Source organism: Piliocolobus tephrosceles, chromosome 6 (genome assembly GCF_002776525.5).
Source record: "Piliocolobus tephrosceles isolate RC106 chromosome 6, ASM277652v3, whole genome shotgun sequence".
In the NCBI taxonomy this organism is placed as follows: domain Eukaryota; kingdom Metazoa; phylum Chordata; class Mammalia; order Primates; family Cercopithecidae; genus Piliocolobus; species Piliocolobus tephrosceles.
The window spans coordinates 10301838-10318615 of record NC_045439.1 but is presented as its reverse complement, the minus strand read 5'-3'; the positions used below and the strand labels follow the sequence as shown (position 1 = coordinate 10318615).

At 43.2% G+C, this 16778-nt stretch overlaps 1 long non-coding RNA gene across 1 annotated transcript in view; it reads right to left on the bottom strand.

Annotated features, from left to right (window-relative positions):
- Positions 1 to 6: 6 nt before the first annotated feature.
- Positions 7 to 16778, bottom strand: part of LOC111538140 — a 48449-nt gene continuing 31677 nt past the window's right edge. Inside the window, exons 2-3 of the long non-coding RNA XR_003309617.1 lie at positions 16561 to 16716; positions 7 to 773 (exon numbers count right to left, since the gene is read on the bottom strand). This is a non-coding gene — a long non-coding RNA (uncharacterized LOC111538140). The remainder of the gene's footprint in view (positions 774 to 16560; positions 16717 to 16778) is intronic.

The window sequence follows — 16778 nt, the reverse complement described above, 5'->3', positions numbered from 1 at the left end:
TTTTTATACATTGGCATTTTTCCTGGATCCCCATTTCTCCTCCTCCGATTCTTCCCTTGGGGCAGGCTGTCCTCATGAGCAGTGGTCTTCCAGCACTTGGGAGGGGCTGCATGCACAATGCATTTACTGAAGTTGCATCCATGCTCACTTGAAGGGTTTTTCCCTAATCAGTCCAGTGTTCCTAGAGGAAGGTCATCTACCAGTTAAACTCCACCATTTTGCCTCTTAGTACACGTGTTTGAGCCCACTCACCCAACTCCCGAGATCTTATTGGGAAGATGCTGATCACCAGCTTCCATTGTTTTCAGTTGTTTTTGTTGTTCCCTGGTGCCAGCTGTAACCAATTATTATCTTAGCAAGACAGTTTAATAACTGCCTGACCAGCACCTAATGGTTGCCTGACATTCCTCGGTGTCAGAGCAGGGGGTTGAGAAGGCAGTGCTCTCCTGCCCTGCTGTAACGTTTTCCCACTCAAGAGTTCAAGACCCAATTCTTTGGGAAAAGGGATAAAGGTCAGTCTTCTCTAACTGTTTCCTGCTGAGAGTGGGGTGGTAGTGGTTGTTCTGTGTGTCTTGGACTCTTTCTAGCTGTCAGGGCAGGGTGGCTCCATGGGTTGGTGAAAGTGGTATTCAGCCAGGTCCAAGGGAAACAGGGGCAGGATTTTACCTCTGTCATGTCCCTCTGCTGGGCAGTCTAGCTGTCCTCTGTAGAATGGTGACTTGAATATTGAGAGGACGGCATCCCTCATTGAGGATCATATGGAGCTTGATGACCTGAAGGCGAGAGGAGACAAATGGAGTTATTAGATTTATAGGACATGGACCAAAAAGGAGCAAAATTCAAAGACTAATGAGTGGACCCAAAAGGAGAAGAACCCAGGAGCATTATTTCCAGGTTCCTTCCCGGTTTTGCCAACTCTGGGAGCCTTGTTCCTGTAAACTGGAGGCTCGATTTAGCAGTTGTCTGATGTTGTCTTGTATGTTTCCCAGTTGATTTACACAAAAGCAACATTTTTCATCTAAGGCTAAACAAATTGTACTGGCCATTAACATCTCTAGTCCTTGATTATTTTGGAGGGTTACAGCTGCTAGAGTTGATTTGTTCTTGCAAGATTGTTAAGGTTTTGGCCATGGCCTCAATGTTGTTGTTTTCCTTTGAGAGTTGGCTGTAGGTTAAGGAGGCTTTAGTGATTCCAGCAATTCCAGTTCCTGTACTGGCTATGATGCCAAGTCCTGGGAGAAAGGGAATTAATTGGATAGCCCTCTTCACCCTGGGCAAGATGGAATGCCAGTGTACTGGTACTGGAAGTGAGAGATTGCCAAGGGCTATGAAGATGTTCAGGGATCCATAGTCTATGGTGCAAGTTTCAATCCAGTTAGTGGGAAGACATTGGTGAAGTAATTGGCCACAAACATAGAAGATGCCTTGAGTTTTAAGACAAGTAGAGATGTTGAAATGATATAGAAGTCTGGGCCTGGCACAGTGGCTCATGCCTGTAATCCCAGCACTTTGGGAGGCCAAGGCAGGTGGATCACAAGGTCAGGAGTTCAAGACCAGCCTGACCAATATGGTGAAACCCTGTCTCTACTAAAAATACAAAAATTAGCTGGGCATAGTGGCACACACTTGTAGTCCCAGCTACTCAGGAGGCTGAAGCAGAAGAATAACTTGAACCTGGGAGGCAGAGGTTGCAGTGAGCCGAGATTCCACCACTGCACTGCACCCTGGGTGACAGAGTGAGAATCCATCTCAAAAAACAAGAAAACAAAAAAAGAAAAGTCTGACTCTTTAGCTAGGGGTCATGACTAACTCCATATTTTCCTAAGCTTTACTTGGAATTTAATGGTTTTAAAGCAGGCAAATTGTACAGTTATTAGGAGTTATAGTAGCAGTTTATGACCTTAAAGCCTGTAGTATACCTAATGACCTTTGAAACGGTACATTTTTTATAAATTCCCTTTCACAAATCTTTTCACAAATTACATGGGCTGGCTATAACATGCTTGGACTTTCTGACTTGTCCTAAATATCCCTCTTTTAAAACAACCAGTCATTTTACTTTATGGCAAGAATTTACCATACAAGATCCTTTCTCATATAAAATCTCTTTTCTTTATAATGTTCCTTACCAAAAATACCTCTTTACCTTTATAACCTTTGAATTAGGCAAAAGTCATTTTCCTTCTATTAGGAAGTTGTGGCTTGCACTACCTGTTGCTGTGCAAGTCCTGTGAAGGGGAGCAAATAAGGAGGTTATCTACATACTGTAGAAGTTATCCACCTCCCCCACTAAGAGATTGCTCAGTTAGATTTCTTGCTAGGGCTTGTCTGAATAAGTTTGGGTTATTTTTAAACCCCTGAAGTAGGACTGTGCAGGTTAAAGTTACTGGTTAAAGATTTAGGTAGTTTTCCCAGGAGAAATAGGACTATTAGAGGGAAAGGTGAATCTAGAGGTTGGATAAATACTAAGGAAGCACCCATCTTGGAAAGTATATTTTTGCCCCAAAGGGGAGTGAATTTTTTCTTTTGGAGGGAGGGGGTGCAATTTGCCCCCACTATCCAATACGATTTGGAGGAGGGTTGCTCAGAGAAGGAGATTAGCACAGAGTAGGCAGCTCTTGAACCCGAAGAAAAATGTATAATTTTACTTGATTCCTCCAAGAGTTGTCCTTGGCTTTGTCCTGTTGATGACGACGTCTGATTTAGAAGCCATTTGAGCAGAGAGCTCCTTCAGCTCACAGCATTCAGGGGTTGGAATTCTGTCCCGGGGGCCATTTGGCCCTCAGAGCAGTCCCATTTTCAGTGAATGAGCTTGTGGCAGAGGGGTCAAACTGTGAGGGGCTTTTTCCCATTTGTCCCCTTGGGCCAGTTTGCCTTCCAGCAGCCTGGCTTCCCATGCCAATGGCAGTTACCTGGAGGAGTGGCCTTAGGGCAATCTTAGGTTGTAAAGTAAATCTTAGGTGCTTAGCTTGTAAAGCACCCAGTATGTGAGCTGCCTCTTGTCCTTGAGTTTCTCCTTTTTCTTAGCCCTGTCCTCCTTGTCCTGATCTTAGTCATAAAAGGCTGAGGAGGCTCATTTGAGGATTTCCTTCATAGGCGCACTGGATTCTAAGGCTGACTTTTGTGATTTTTTTCTCAGTTCATTTTTAGGCCAAACTGTATTACTAAGAAAAACTAGTTTTTTGTTTTAAAGTTTGGGAGATCAAACTTTTCCCGGTTCCTAGGGATGCATCCAAGTGGGGTGTCCTGTGGTATGGAGACACAATTTCTCATCTGCAAAGAGAGAACAGAGGAGAAAAAGGAAAAAGAAGGTGTCCCATCTGTTATCCTTTTCTGAACATGGCATCCCCCATTCATCCTTAGGGTTCCCGAATGAGCCAATCTTACCAGGTACCCTTAACCTTGGTCCCATCTCATCACGATTACCCACTTGAGAACAAAGGAGATACTGGAGTGAACAGGGGACCCCTTATTCATCCTTGGGGTTTTGGAAGAATTGGTCTTACCCAGTACCCCAACCTTGCCTTCATCTCTGTTCTAATGATAATCTGTTCTGTGCCTGCAGCCTGGGATCAGTCTTCAACTGTGTCCTATGGGAACTTTTTGTTTTGTTTTGTTTTTTGAGATAGAGTCGTGCTCTGTCACCCAGGCTGGAGTGCAGTGGCGCGATCTTGGCTCACTGCAGCACGATCTCGGGTCATTGCAGCACAATCTCGGCTCACTGCAACCTCCGCCTCCTGGGTTAAAGCAATTCTCCTGACTCAGCCTCCTGAGTAGCTGGGATTACATGCATTTGCCGCTGTGCCCAGCTAATTTTTATGCTTTTAGTAGACACGGGGGTTTCCTTTTTTTTTTTTTAGACAGAGTTTCACTCTTGTTGCCCAGGCTGGAGTACAATGGTGCAATCTTGGCTCATTGCAACCTCTGCTTCCCAGATTCAAGTGATTCTCCTGCCTCAGCCTGCTGAGTAGCTGGGATTACAGGCATGTGCCACCATGCCCAGCTAATTTTGTATTTTTAGTAGCAATGGGGTTTCTCCATGTTGGTCAGGCTGGTCTCGATTTCCCGACCTCAGGTGATCTGCCCACCTCAGCTTCCCAAAGGGCTGGGATTACAGGCATGGGCCACCACACCCGGCCTAGAGACAGGGTTTCACCATGTTGGCCAGGCTGGTCTTGAACTGCTGACCTCATGATCCACCCACCTCGGCCTCCCAAAGGGCTGGGATTACAGGCATGAGCCACTGTACCTAACCCTTAGGGGTACTTTTGTCTCTTGCACCTGTGGCCTTGGGCTGGCCTATATCCTTGTCTCCATGACCTCATAGTGACTCTCACTCGGAGAAACAAAATGATTCTCTTTTCTCAGATTCCCATTTCCGATGTTCTTTAAGTAGATGAGAAGCCTGCTTTTTTGCCAACTGCCACAAGGGGCTGGACTTTCCTCCCTTTGAATATGACCTTGAAGGTCTTGGTGCATATTGAGAAGGGCATGGAAGTGATTAGAGAAATGAAAGAAAATTTGTATTTGGGGTTCCTCATCCTCCCAGGGCAACACGCAGAACAAACGCTTAAGCAGATAGGACAATCCTGCTACATGAGGAAGTGCGAGGAAGTGAGAAGGACACTCATGGAAAGCCTTCGCACTCTCACAAAAACAGTAACCCTTGGATTTCAGAGGGCAACATCTATTTACCCTCTTGACATAAAGAAGGAACTTCTAGAGGACTTGGGGCTTAAGATAAGGGCTTGCAAATGTCAAAGGAGGAATTTTCCCTCCTCCCAAAGGGATGCCAACTCAAAAAGAGCAAGTAAGTAGGATCCTTAAAGGACCCCAGAGTGAGGCCCTATCCAGGTGACAAGCTGTTTCAAAAGCCACCAAAACATCTTGACCCTGGAGTGTAACAGGGATGAAAAGTGTATGGTAATTTATAAGGAGCTGGCAGAGCTGTGGTTGCAATTAGTGTCTGCCCTGGCAATGAGCCAATAGACATTTGCTGGGAGCCCATGTCTTTGCTGCTACACAAATACAGCAAGAGCCACCAGTGCACAAATAACAGGGAGTGTGTGTTTTAAGGCAGATAAGGAAGTCAGACAGCATGCAAGGTGAAATCAGGGAAGAGGCAGACTTGCCCCTGAGGCAGACAGTACAGAAGGTACACAAGGCCATTTCAAAACACACACAGAGAAAACAGGAGAACAGGATGTGCAGGTTTTTTGAGAAAGAGCCTATTTTAGTTAAAACAGCAGTGGCAACCCCAGACACTCCATGGTCTCAGGCCTTAGCCCTACCACTCTCATGAGCCTCCTGTCCAGGAGAGCTCTTAGTGCCTCAGGTCTGCTTGTTGCAGATGCCAAGGTCCTTCCTACTCCCACGAGCCACCTGTCAGGGTGAGTTGAGAGATTCAGCCTGTGGGAACAGAGCCACAGTGACCAAGAGGGATTATTCTGGGGGTTGGTTAGTAAGCAGGAGTGTGAAAGGGGAAAACAAAACCACACACGGGGGTTAAACACCCCCAGTCAAAGAAGGTGAGGCTTAGTGGTATCTTGCCACTGGGGACATATCTGAGTCACGACACCAAAGTATGTTAGCAGCAGCAAATCCATATGGGTCTGCAGCAACTTGATTCTTGCCTCTTCAGGAGAAAAAGTTCATCTGAGGGACATAAGGCAGAGTGAGAAACCAAGGCAAATTTTAGAGCAGGAGTGAAAGTTTATTAAAAAGTTTCAGAGCAGGAACGAAAGGAAGTAAACTACACTTGAAAGAAGGCCAAGCAGGTGACTTGAGAGATTCAAGTGCCATTTAGTTATTGACCTGGGGTTTTATACATGAGCATGATTCCAGCATCTGCATCTCTCCTCCTCTGATTCTTCCCTTGGGGTGGGCTGTCCTCATGCGCCAGCACTTGGGAGGGGCTTCATGCACAATACTGAAGTCACATACATGCTCATTTGAGGTGTTTTCCCCTTACTACTTGAGTGTTCCTAGAGGAAGGTCACATACCAGTGAAACTCTGCCGTTTTGCCTCTTAGTGCTCATGCCTGAGCCCCTCGCCCAACTCCTGAGATCTTACCAGGAAGCTGCTGATCATCAGCTTCAGTTATTTTCTATCTATTGGGAGACTGCCTTTCCCTGGCACCTGCTGCAACCAATTATTATTTTACAGAGAAAGTTTAACAACTGCCTGACCATTACCTGACGGTCGCCTGACTTTACTGGGTGTCAGTTGTGGTGGGAGGCCTCTCTTGCCCTGCTCATGTCTGCCTGACTATCTACCCTACTCTCACAAGAAGACAGCTCCAGAAGGCACAAGCCCAGAGGAATCCTGGTTCCTTGAGAACAAACAGTAGCCAATTGAAGGGACCATGAATGAAGTGGCCCATTCAGGGCAGTGGAAAGTTTTGACTTCAAGAAAGAGAACCTACAGCCCTCCTTCTTCCCTGTCTTCCCAGCTACTGATTTGTAGTTTAAGTAAGACACTGAGAATCAGGCTTTGGTGAGACCTACCATTCCCAAATGCCACCCAGTGTTCTGTAATTAATTCTTTCTGTGCTGCTGTGACTACTGATGCCTGCAAGGTGCTGAGGAAGATTCCAGAACATTCACCAGTAGAATAACACATACTTACATAGTTTTGGGGCAAGTATTGAGACTTCCATGCGGGGCCAGGATTAGGTGAGGCGAGTTAGGTACTAACCTTCTCACAAAATTTAAAGGGTGCCAAAAAACAGCTGTGGTAATGAAGGTAAACACTATTCTAATACAATGTCTTAAAAATTCCAAATTAATGCAAAATAAACCATGTAAAACATCAAAATTTTAAATTCCATAGTAAGTATTTAGAACCATGCCTGGGACACAGCAAACTAGTAATTGGCAATGGCGTTTTGGAGCAACAGAGTTTACAGGAATAAGGCAAGTCTCCTGCCTTCCGGAGGCTCCCTCCCTAGTTGGGAGGATCCAGCACATCGGCCTCCAGAACTCAGGGAAACAAGAGAAGTTTATGTCAAGAAAATTAGGAAAAAGAACATCTCTTTGTTAAAATGATTTTTTTAACTCAGCCCTTTGCCGAGCTCTAACCATGTAACAAGTGCTTTCAGTGTTTGCCAAAAGAAAGAATAAAAAGATAGAACAAGGCGGCTCATGGGTGCAGGTCAAAGGATAGTGTCCAGGCACCGTTCTGAGAAGTGCCAGTTGGGGAAGGATGATGCCTGGGCCTTCTCCTACCTCTCTGCAAAGGTCAGCTGCTGTACCTGAGCTTTGTGCTATATTTTTTTCCCTTTTATTTAGGATTCTAAAAGTATACATAAAAGTAGAAAGAATCATACAATAACACCTCCCATGTACCCATCATATTTATCAATCATTATTGACATTTTGCTAATCTTATCCATTCTGCCTCTTTCCTGTTTAACTTTTCCTGAAATATTTTAAAACCAATCCCAGATGTCCTGTCATTTCACCCACAAATACTTCAGTTTGTATCTCTGACAGAGAGAGCTTTTGAAAATGCATAGCTGCAAAATAGTTATCACATATAACAAAATTACAAGTGATTCATTAATGTCTGCTAATGTCTGCCAGAGTCCACATTTCTCCAACTGTCTCAAAGTGTTTTTTACAAACAACTGTTCAAACCCTGATCCACAACATGTGACCTATGCTTTGCATTTGGCTGACGTGTGTCTTAAATCTTTTAAAAATCTACAATAGTCCCTCTCGCCTTTTTACCTCTGAAGGACAACCTGGCCATTTGCCCTGTAGAATTCGCTACATGGTGGATGTGATCGAGCACATCCTTGTTGTGTCCTTTACTGGGTTCCTCTAACTTTTTAATTTCCTGTAACCTGAAAATTAGGTCTACTGGCTTGATTAGATTTGGAATGAGTGATCTGGGCAAAAAAAAAAAAGCTCATAGCTGGTACTGGGTACATCCTATTGCATCAGCCCGGGAGTATATAATGACTGTTGTCCCACAGTTTGTGAGTCAGAGTCACTCCACATAAGGTCTCCCTTTAGCCTTTCATCATCCACTGGAACTTTCAGCATCCAGCCATGTTTGTTAGCTCATTCATAAAATATAGAAAAATTCTGGCTTTCATTTAAGACAGGATTCCTCTGAGCTCTGTTTAGTGCTCAGACCCCTAGTTCCTCTTCTTGTCTCACTTCATGTCTAAGGTTAGAAATGGATGGCCCACACTCCAAATGCAGTCTGGTGATGTGTTTTGTTTCAACTTCACAGTGTTTTTTTTTAAACAGCTGAGACACTTTTCTGAAGTGATGATAATGTACATTTTTAAATATGCATTTTCGGCTTCCTTTGAAATACCAGAAATCCAGCAGCATTGACTTGTGGCTGACACCCTGTAACAGTGTGCACTCTTGGTTGTCAGTCATCACTGCCACGCACTCCTGTAGCCCCCCAGGCTGAGGCTGAGCATCTCTTGCATCTCCCAGGGATCTGCAGTGCTGTTTTTCTTTGGATGGAGAACTAGTTCCATGTGCCAAGGTTACCATCAAAAGGCTGAAACCAAGAGATATCCTGGAAAGGAAGCTTGTTTTAAGAAAATCAGGAAGAACGTTTATTTTGACATAAAAAAATGAGAATAATAGTCAAATAAAGTGTATCTGTGCCAAAAGAATATGACTTGAGATGCCATTATGTTACTACCAGCCCCCTTTGCTTATTAATCTCTATGACATGGAGTTTGCAACCCCTCTTTTATCCTCTCTCGGTAAAATCATCCATTCCCATAACTTAGGTACCTTCTTGGGTATAAACTGAATCGTATTCCTCCCAAATGTATATTGAAACTCTAACGCCCCAGTACCTCAAAATGTGTCTGTATTTAGAGATAGGATCTTTAAACAGATGATGGGGTTAAAGGAAGCGTTTAGTGGAGGCCCTAGTCTAACCCAATCTTTTTATCTTTAGAGACAGTACTTTAGAGAGTACAGTAGTGCCCCCTATTCAGGAGAGATATGTTTCTAGACCTCCCAGTGGATGCCTGAAACTGAGGCTGGTGTGGAACCCTATGTATACAATGTTTTTTCCTTTACATACATACCTACGGTAGATTATAATTTATACATTAGGCGACAACAATAACTAACAATAAAATAGAACACTTACAACAAAATGCCAGTACCGCCTCTCTTGTACTTTGGAGCCATTATTCAGTAAAATAAGGTCGACTTGAACACAAGCACTGCTTCACTGTGACAGTCAATCTGATAACTGGAGTGGCTACTAAGTGACTAACAGATGGGCAGAGTGTATGGTGTGGAAATGCTGGACAAAGGGGTGATTCACTTCCCGGGCAGTACAGAGTGGGATGGCAAGAGATTTCATTACACTACTCAGAAGGGTATGCAATATAAAACTTATGAATTGTTTATTTCTGGAATTTTCCATTTAATATTTTTAGACCACTGTTGGCCACAGGTAACTAAAACCAGGGAAAGCAGAACCTCAGATATGGGGGAAAGGGGGGAAACTCCATAAAGGGAAAGAAGTCTGAACAGGTAGGTTGCGTTGGGATTGTAAAGCGCTAAGAGGCAGTAGGTGTTCTGAAGACCACCCAAGATTTCAGAGTTGCATTTTGGAAAGTATAATCACGGGACTGTTACCTTCCCTTATTAGGAACAGTTAACATGGCTTAAGAATGTTTTGTTGTTGTATTTCAATCCTGAATCCCTCCAACCAAACATTGCAGACCGCAATAAACATTTGTTGAGTTCAATTGACCTAAGTCATTCCACATCAGAGCAAAAGGGCACTGCAAGGCTGAATTAGCATTGACCGGGTTGTGCAAACTGCCTCGGGGAGAAGGCCTGAGTTTTGACCTAGGTCAGGATGAGATGTTGCACAGGATTCACAGAAAAGGCTGGGGAAAAAACTAGAACGACAAGGGAAATTCCCCTCTGGAGCCTTTGGAGGGAGCATGTCCCTCCCAGCACTTAGATTTGGGGCTTCTGGCCTTCAGAACACTGAGAGAATACGTTTCTGTTGTTTACAGTCACCAAGTTTGTAGTAATTTGTTGCAGGAAACTAATTTGGTAGAGAACCAAATTAGAACCACACATATATAGTCAACTGATTTTCAACAAAGGTGCAGTGTAATTCAATGAGAAAGTAATAATCTTTTCAAGCAATGTCACTGGAACAATTAGATATCCAAATGAAACAAAGCAAACCTCAGCCTCTACCCCCACAGCATATACAACATTTATGTGAAATAAACTATAGACCTGAAAGCTAAATCTATAAAACTTCCAGAAGATAACAGAAGAAAACGTTTTTATGACCTTGTAGGCAAAGATTTAAGACACAAAAAGCACTGACCATAAAAAAAAAGGTGAATTAGAATTCATAAAAAGTCAAAATGTCTTCAAAAGACACCACTGAGAAAGTAAGAAAAAAAGAAGAAAATATTCACAGTACATATATCTGACAGTTTGTGTCCAAAATATACCAAAAACCCTCAAAACTCAGTAATAAGAAGACCAACAATCCAATTTAAAAGGGAAACGGCAAAAGACTAGCAAAGAGACTTCACCAAAAACAAAATACAAAAATCACCAAAAAGTCCATGAAAAACTGTTCAACATAATTAGTCATCAGGGAAATGCAAGTTGAAACCATGATGAGATGCCACTTCACACCTAGAAGAGTGGCTAAAATTAAAAAGTTAATACCTAGGGCTAGCAAGGCTTACTATCCTTGGTGGAAAAATTACTTTTAATGGCAAAAACCACACTATGTTTGCACTAAGCTAATAGAACACTCATGCCCTAATGGCAAGAGTGTAAAATGGTACAGATGTTTGGAAAACAATTTGGAAGTTCTTACAAAGTTAAATATATGCTTGCCATATAACCCAGCCATTATACTTCTAAGTATTTAGTCTCCCACAAAATGAAAACATGCATACACACACGCCAAAAAAAAAAAAATGCTTACACAAAAATGTTTCTACCAGCTTTATTCATAAAAGCCGGAAACTGAAAACAACCCCAAGTCCATCAACAGGTGAATAGATAAACAAATTGTAGTATAGCCATCCAATGGACTACTCAGCAATAAAAAGGAATGAATTACTGATACACAAAACATAGATTAACCTCAAAAACACATTACCCTGAGTGAAAGAAGCCAATCCGGAAAGGATATGTGGCTGCATTCCTAAGAAGCTCTAAAACAGACACAGTCCATCTATTGTGATGGAAATCAGATCAAAGGTAGCCTGGGGTTGTTGATGGGAGTGGAATTGACTGGGAAAGGGTGGAAGGGAAATGTTTGGGGTGTCGGAAATGCTTTTATCTTGATTGAGAAGGTGGTTATATGGTAAATTCATTTATCCAAGCTCATCAGTCTGTACACTATGATTTATACACATGTAAATCATACCTCAATAAAGTTAACTAAAAACACATTTCGCCTCTGAGTTTTTTGTTTCTTTAAGCACTGTGTTAGTCTGTTCTCATACTGCTATGAGGAAATACCTGAGACTGGGTAATTTATTTTAAAAAAAAAGAGGTTTTGTTTTATTTTATTTTGTTCTGTTTTTGAGATGGAGTCTCAGGCTGTCACTCAGGCTGGAATTCAGTGGTGCAATCTCGGCTCACTGCAGCCTCCACCTCCCAGGTTCAAGACATTCTTATGCCTCTGCCTCCTGAGTAGCTATTACAGGCGTGTGCCACCACACCTGGCTAATTTTTTGTATTTTTAGTAGAGATGGGGTTTCACCATGTTAGCCAGGCTGGTCTTAAACTCCTGACCTTAGGTGATCTGCCTTCCTTGGCCTCCCAAAGTGCTGGGATTACAGGCGTGAGCCACCACACCTGGCCAAGAAAAAGAGGTTTAATGGACTCACAGTTCCATATGGCTAGAGAGGTATCACAATCATGGCAGAAGCGGAAGAGAAACAAAGGCACGTCTTACATGGTGGCAGGCAAGAGAGCATGTGCAGAGGAACTGCCCTTTATAAAACCATCAGATCTTGTGAGACTTATTCATTAACACAAGAACAGCACGGGGAAAACTTGCTCCCATGAATCACTTACTTCCCATCGAGTCCCTCCCACAACACATGGGGATTATGGGAACTACAATTCAAGATTTGGGTGGGGATACAGCCAAGCCATATCAAGGACCTAAACTAAAAGGAAATTTTACATAACGAATGTCTCAGATGTCATTTATATGAATGGAGGTAACAAGGAGTAGACTAAGTTTAAAAAGATAGATGAGGCTGGAATATGACTTTGAAGGATTTTGCCAGTTCTACTAAGATATTTGGACCTTATGGTAGAGGCAGTAAGATAAAAATTTTATGGATTACATTCTATCTATGCTGTCATTATATATTTACAGGGAAATGCATTTATTTTTCAATATAGGCTATGGACACTGATGCTTACATCTTCTACACAGGAAGTATGCAATTTATCAATATGCAGCTGGGTTAGCAATCCATTCAAACAAATTCTGTTCACAAATATGTATGGATTCAGGTGTTTCATGTGTGATACCTAATTTTGCTTACACAACAGCACTGAAAGACAAGCACATCATATTAGTTAGCATTTCCTGCATAATAAGCTCCTCCAAAACTAGTGACTTAAAAAAAAAAAAAAAAACCACTTATATAGCTTACCATTTGTCAGGTAGACAGTTGTATTGGGCTCAGATGGGAGATACTTCTAGCCTTATCTGGGTTCACCTTTGCCTTTGTACCCAGTCCTGGGTTAACTGGAGGCTGGCTGATTTAGAATGGCCTTTCTTGGAATGGTTCCTTTCAGCTCCATGTGTCTCTCATCCTCCAGCAAGCCAGGCCAGATCTCATGCATGGCTACTGGGCAGAGTTCTAAGAGAGACACGTGCAATGTGTCTCCTAGAACCTAGACTCAGAACCAGCACCTATCACTGCATTGGCTAAAGCAGGTTAAAAAGGAATGGGAAATGGACATCACTTCCTGACAGGAGGAACTGCAAAGCCCACTGCCAGTGGTGAGCATCTGGGGAGGAGTGGAGGATTGTGACCATTTTTACAATTGACTAAAATTATTATCCCCATTTTATGTAAAGGAAAAACAAGATTCAGAGAAGTTAAGTAACTTTTATAAGGTCACACAGCCAATAAATCACAATGAGTTGCTGGGCTTTGATTCCAACTCATTTCTACAGCAAAATGTGGATCCTCATTTTAAGGAACTTACAGTATTTTGTGCTGCTTAAACCATTCTTCCATCCCTCTATAATGTTATAGAATCAACCAATCAGGGGATGAAGGAACAGAAAGTTTATGAGCAGTAGATATTTCTGAAATGATTTCAAATGTGACAGATTATTTCCTGAGATATAAACGGAAAAGAAATTCACTTCCTTTTGGTGGCATCGGGGGCTGAAAATGTCCCCAGCGAAGATTCCATTTGCCCCCACATTTCCTTATCCTTCATAAGAAGGGGAACATAAAAAAGCCAAGCAGGCTCTTGACCCAGAGCTGGCTGAGGATACAGTGCACACACATCCATGGTTGCATCTGCAGCGTTTGGGTGCAGTCACAGGCACCTTCAAAGGAAAAAGGAAAGGGAAAAAACCTCTCTGTAGCTAGGCTACCAGTTCCTGTGTAGATTTCTCAAGATGCAGGCAAGAGGACATGTGGAGAACTTCCCCATGTTTAGAAACATCAGATGGTTGCCAAAACAAGCCAATTTAGAACTGAGCGTGACAAATGCACATTTGAGGTTGAATATCACCTGGGGAACCCACTGTTTCTGAGATCTCCACAATGGGGTGGGGTTCACTGAGCACCCGGCCAGCCTGGGTGGGGAGGGCACAGCCCGGCTGCTACAGGACGTGGGGCAAAGCATGGTATCCTTGGAAATATACACATATGCATTGACATTGACAAAAGGAGGAAGTGGCAAGGAAAGAAATGTGGAAACCATCAGAGCTGAAAGCTTTTGTATCTAAATTTCCTTGTGTGTGAGAACTAGAGAAAGTTGCTTACTGTTGCCTCTGTACATTTGAATGGGTTGATTAGATCCTTCTTACCAAAGTAAATGGAGCGCCATGGTGATCTCCAAACTTGCCCAACTATAGGCGGCACTCAGCTGGAACATTTGTGCACAAAGCACCTGGGCCTGCGTCAGGAGATTATGATTCTGTAATAGGTCAGGATGAGGCCCAGGAGTCTGTGTTTCCTGAGAGCTCCAGACGGCTGTGATTCTCAGGCAAGCAAGGATGTACCAGCGTGAGGCTGTGCAGAGCTTCCCGGCTAAACACACATAGAACATCTTTGGTGGGAAGGGAGTGCTCTCTTCTTTTTGTCTGTTTTTTTTTTTTCCTTTTTGTGGAGAACGGGGTCTCGCTATATTACCCAGGCGGGTCTCGAACTCCTAGGTTCGAGCTATCCTCCCGCCTCTGCCTCCCTGGGGGCTGGGATTACAGGGGTGGGCCGCTGTGCCTGGGTGTTGCGCTTTTTTTTTTTTTTTTTTTTTTTTGTCTTTTTTTTTTTTGAGTGCTCTCTTCTTGGTGGAAGGCAATATACTCAAGGACTGGTCAGTATCTTAGCACATCTGTAGTAGGTGTGATATTCCAAATATGTAGCTACAACAGGGTACAGTCTCTGGCCACTGGGATCCTTCTTCTGCCTGGTGTCTGCCCTTTGCACAGTTACTACACTTTGGGAGAGTCTGGGGTAATCTGGGGCAGCAGGATAAGGCTGGAGGCCTCCACAGACTTAGGCCTTGGTGATATATCACCTTATAAGGAAGAACTCCAACATTCAGCACAGCTAGATGGGGGCGTCCCTCTGAATAACAGAACTGCCTGAAATACATTCACCGGGCACCATTTAGGAGATTTTTGAGGTTATAGGAAAAGCCTGACATTTGGAGTCCCAAATCCGTGTGTTCCCACACAGGCACTGGCATGGACTATGTGATGCCGGCTGTGTGGAAGCTTCAGTTTCCCTGTCCCCAAAGGAGGGAGATGATGTGTCTTCTTCCATAAGGTCACGGTGAGTGTCTAATAGACAGTGGAGCCCCAAGCACTTTCATCAGGTCTAAAGCAGTGTACAAGTGTTGGTTTATTTCTTCCCATCATGAAATGTAAAGACATCTCAGGGGCCTCCGTGTATGCATTGTTTGGGATTTTTGTTTTGTTTTTTCCAATCTGTGAAATGATTTAAGAGTTCACATACAGATCCGTAATCCCTTATCTGAAAGTTCAAAAGCTTCAAATTCCAAAAGACTTCCCACATTTGGTGGGACAGTCTGACCTCCCTGGGTTTGTTTCCCAGCTAAACCTAACATGAGGCTGTTCGTGGTTTGTGTTTGTCACCTGCTTATGGTTTGCTCCAGAGTTACCAGTGTGTTGGCTTTGGAGGGCTTTCCAGACTCCCCCAGGGGTGTTATATAATGCGAGTTCTATGCATACATTATAAGATATGAAAGTCCTGAATTCTGGAATAATCTGGTCCCAGTGGTATCAGAGAAGGGACTGTGGACCTGTCAGTCCCCCACTAAAAGTTATGGAATTATTAGCTTTAAAGGGAGTCTTAAGGATCCCTGTACTCATGTCAGGAGTCTTCTACCACATCTCTTAGACATCTTCTAATTGCTGTTTGAAATCTTCCAGAACCAAGGACCTTACTGAAGTCCCAGACACTCATTCCACTGTGGATCACTTCTTCAGAGGACTTCCGGCATCTGCACCAGTGCAAAATAAAAGCATGGAGAAAAATGCCACTAAAGGTACTAAAATATAAAGCTTTCCTCCTCTCTCGCTCTCTCTCTCTCTCTCTCTTTCTCTGCCATGGAATTTTTCTTTTACTTGCTATTTAACTTTGTAAGTAAAGAAAAATTAAAATGTTAAATGATTAGCATAAATTCTGTTCATCTTGACATTGTGCATTTCCAGTTTTAAATACAAATAGAACATTTAACTTACATGTGGAATCACTGATACTATGCAATTTGTATTTTGTAGCTTATATGTGCATATGTATTTGTTCTTACCAGTACAGCTAAGACAGAATACCACAATAGTTGAGCTATTTTAATTCAATTGTGTGTATGTGTGTATGTGTGTGTGTGTGTGTGTGTGTGTGTGTGTGTGTGTGTAGAGACAGGGTCTTGCTATGCTGCCCAGGCTGGTCTCAAACTCCTGGCCTCAAGTGTTCCTCCCACTTCGGCCTCCCAAAGTGCTGGAATTAGAGACGTGAGCCACCAGGCCCAGCCCCTTCATGTCTTGATATGGGCACATTCTACCCAAACACTACCCTCCTCTTCCTGAGTAGCAAAGAAGGACTGAAAGGAAAGGGACCATCTTTCCTTGTGCTTCTATGCCGTCATCGTCACCCTATGCGGTTGGTCAATACAGGGAAGCAGCATGAATGAGAATGGATATGACAAGATGCCTTGATTGTTCTCGTTTCTTAGAACACCACTGCCTACTTTGTGCCTTCAAAGCAAGTTCTGGTGTGAAAAGAAAATGTGACCCCTTGGGAGTGGCAGAGACCCCCCATTCAGTCGTAGCTGTAACACACTTACCTCGTGCTCACTTTGAGTCTCACCGATCACTGATGCATCGTGGGTTCAGAGAGCATCTTGAACGCTCTGTGTGAATGAGCAGCAAGGGACAGAGACACATACGTTGCACTTCCCTCCTCGGGTCACAGTCATGCTTCAGTGTCCCATCAGATTTCACTTACAAAACAAATTCAAATATAAAAGTGTCAAGAATTTCAAGACAGCAACAGCACAGCCTT